At 41.9% G+C, this 3269-nt stretch overlaps 1 pseudogene; it reads right to left on the minus strand.

The window, feature by feature from the left end:
• LOC100512687 (ubiquitin-like 5 pseudogene) lies at positions 356-631 on the minus strand (annotated as a pseudogene).

Consider the following 3269-nt stretch of genomic DNA (forward strand, 5'->3'; position numbering starts at 1 on the left):
CATTTCTCAAAAATGAACAAAGTGGGCCTTTCATTTTGAGTAAAACAGCTGATAGTATGTTTTGCCAATAATAAAATTCCATCTTTCCAATGAAAATTAGAATTTTGGAAAATATTCATTTGCCAGCATGAGTTGACACCGTCCCAACCCAATAGGTAAAGACTTTTCTGATGAGATAGGTGGCAATATGATTTTTTTGATATCAAGTAATGAAATGCACCAGGAATTGGAAAAGCTGAATCACTTGGTGAACCAGAATTTTCTTTCTTTTTTTTTTTTTTTTTTTTTTTTTTTTGCCTCTAAGTTTTTATTAACATGAGTTTCAAAAACAAGCAGCCACACTATTGTGGGGGGTGAGGGTAGGAGAAGAGAGAAGGGCAAGGCAGGGGGGGAAGGAATTCTGCTTTATTGGTAATAAAGCTCCAGGTTCATCCCATCATGGATTTCATACTCCCCCAGAGACACGTGGTCCTTAAAAATCGTGTACCACTTCTTCAATATGATCTTGTTCCAACGGGTGCCAGTTTGGGCTGCGATCAGCTTCTTAAGGTCCCCGATGGTGTCATCCGTATTGCATTTAACGCGGACCTTCTTCCCCAGACGGTCGTTGCAAACAACCTCGATCATCCTGTCTGGAGCAAGAATCGCCTGGAACCAGCAGACGCCACAACCTCTTCGCTGGAAGGTAGAGCCTGGGACTGAACCAGAATTTTCCAAGTGAACAATGCATGATGGGACAAAACCTTGCATGAGATCTTTTCAAAGTGCTTAATGGACCAATGAGGTTTAATGCACCAGGTGCTAGAGAAGGTCCCTAGAGGCATAACTGTGAGCTGGACACAGAAAACTCCCCCACCTTGGAATGTATGTTCTGCCCACTGTTCCCACAATAGGAGCCACTCCAGGCCTTGAGAGCGTAATGTGTTACCAAGACCACCTGAACTGTACATGTGACTGAACATCTTAAGGCCTTTATATAAACTCTTCCTCTTACAGCAGCAGAGAGAGCCACTCATCTTTGAGACCAACCTCATAGTCAAGTTCCCTTGCCTATGAAAGCTGCCACCTACCAATCTGGGGTGGCCTGCCTCTTTCTTCAGTCCCTCCTTGCCCTCTGTGTACTGACTGCATGCATGCCCAGCTGAAGGGTTTGGTGGTCCTATCTAGCCTTAACCAACTCTGCTCCAACTATATGCAGCAGACTCCACATGGAGTTCTGAATTTAGCAAAAGTGTTCTTTATACAAGAAAGTCTTCCAGGACACTCCTAGTCTGGACTCTGCTCTCTTTGCGAGCCTCAGCTACCTTTTGCACGCATCTATTGGAAGTTATTCTATGGCTGTTGGTTTAGTTGCCTATCTCCTCCACTAGATTGTACTCTCTCTGTGAAGAGCCAGTTTTGACTTTCACCAGGGCACTCCCCAGGTTGCAAACCAGCACTAGGGTAGGAAAAGTTCATTGATGTGATTTCAGGTTTCACACTGTAAACTCTTACCAAATCAGGTTCTTCTTGCTTGACCCACGGCAAGTCAAAAGGCTGAGGCACCGAGGTTTTATTGGCAGAGAGGATTTATTGGCAAGACAGCCAAGTGAGGAGATGGGAGAACAGAGCTCAACAGCTTTGGGAGTATTTATGGGGTAATGAATAAAGAAGCAGGGTGGTCTGAGGCATGGGGAATATGGGGAAAGGTGATTGGTAAAGCATTCAATGATCTTTGTTCTGTGCAGGTGTAACTAAGTTAGAGGCCGCCGCACTTTGGAAAGGTTGCCAAGGACATTCAGGCACGCCCAAATGGAGAGTTGGTGGTCCTATCCAGTCTCAGCCTGCTCAGCTAGAACTAGATGCAGCTGACTCTAAGTTTCCAGAAAACAACTCAGGCAAATATCTTATTGTTTAGGCTACATGCAGCTTAGAGAACATGCAAATCTTATAATGACTTAGATGAATGAAGCAGGTAAAATGGATTTAACCCACAGTTTCACAATTAGTTTAAAAACAAAAACAAAAAAAAAAAAACAGAAACACTTGCATTGTTATTTTAAAATGAATTCACACAGAAATGTTGGAAAATGTATTGGTTTCAATTTCTTCCATGATAAACTTTGGTAGAAATAATCCACATAAACAAACATTTTTTGGCATCCTCAATAATGTTTTCCAGCTCTACTGAGGGGTAATTAAGGGTTAAAACGATCTATTTAAAACAAATTAAGTTTTGATGCACATGTACATTGAGAAATGACAGCCACAACCAAGCTGCTTAACATATTCCTTACTTCACAGTTACTTTGTGGGTTTGTGTGTTGTGCTAAGAACACTTAAGATCTACTCTCAGCAAATTTCAAATATACAAGAGTGTTATTAACATAGTCACCATGCTTTACATTAGACTTCCAGAACTTATAACTGAAAGTTTGTACCTTTTAACCAACGTCTCCCCATAGCCCCCTCCACCACCACTCCTCCTCCCCGCCAGCCCCTAGTAACCATCATTCTATACTCTATGCAAAAATTTGACATTTTTAGATTTCGCATTTAAGTGAACTCATACAGTACTTGTCTTTATCTGGCTATTACACTTAGCACAATATCCTAGTTTCATCCATGTCACTGCAAATGGCAGAATTTCCTTCTTTATGGCTGAATAATATTCCTTCACATACATATCACATTTTAAAATCCACTCATCAGAGGGATCCTGAGGTAGAGGAGTTTGAGAAGCCCTCCCTTAATCTTTTTTATTTCCTGCTCAGAATGTAGTATCCGGTAAAATTACACCTAGGCAAGGCAGTTCCTATGAAGATTAAGGCAGGAGTTCTCAAACTGTTTTGTGTCAGGAGCACATTACACTCTTAAAAAAAATAATGTGGGGCAGGAGTTGGTTCTTTGTTTCTTGAAATTTGAAATTGTTGCCTGCTCTGGAAAAATATATAGCTCCTGATTTATTCTGAACCTCATGCCAGCACGTTAATTTGTCTAGTTCTGAGCACAAAGCAAAGAAGGGTACATTTTCCTCTCCAGCACCCTGAGACAAAGCACAGATTCCTGTCTCATATGAAGGGAACTCTCCTGCTCCCAAACAAGGGTCTGTTCCAAACACTTACTCACATTTCAGTGAGTCAGAAGGAAACAGACAGATATTCATCTCATGAAACCTGGCTGACTTCCTGCAAGAAGTCTGTGAGGAGAGTTAAGATTGGGTGTCAGGGTTAGTGGAGCCCCCACCCAGGAGCTCTCAGGTGCTATGTGGTGTCTTAGTAAGCAGGTGA

Source organism: Sus scrofa, chromosome 16, assembly GCF_000003025.6.
Source record: "Sus scrofa isolate TJ Tabasco breed Duroc chromosome 16, Sscrofa11.1, whole genome shotgun sequence".
Lineage (NCBI taxonomy): Eukaryota > Metazoa > Chordata > Mammalia > Artiodactyla > Suidae > Sus > Sus scrofa.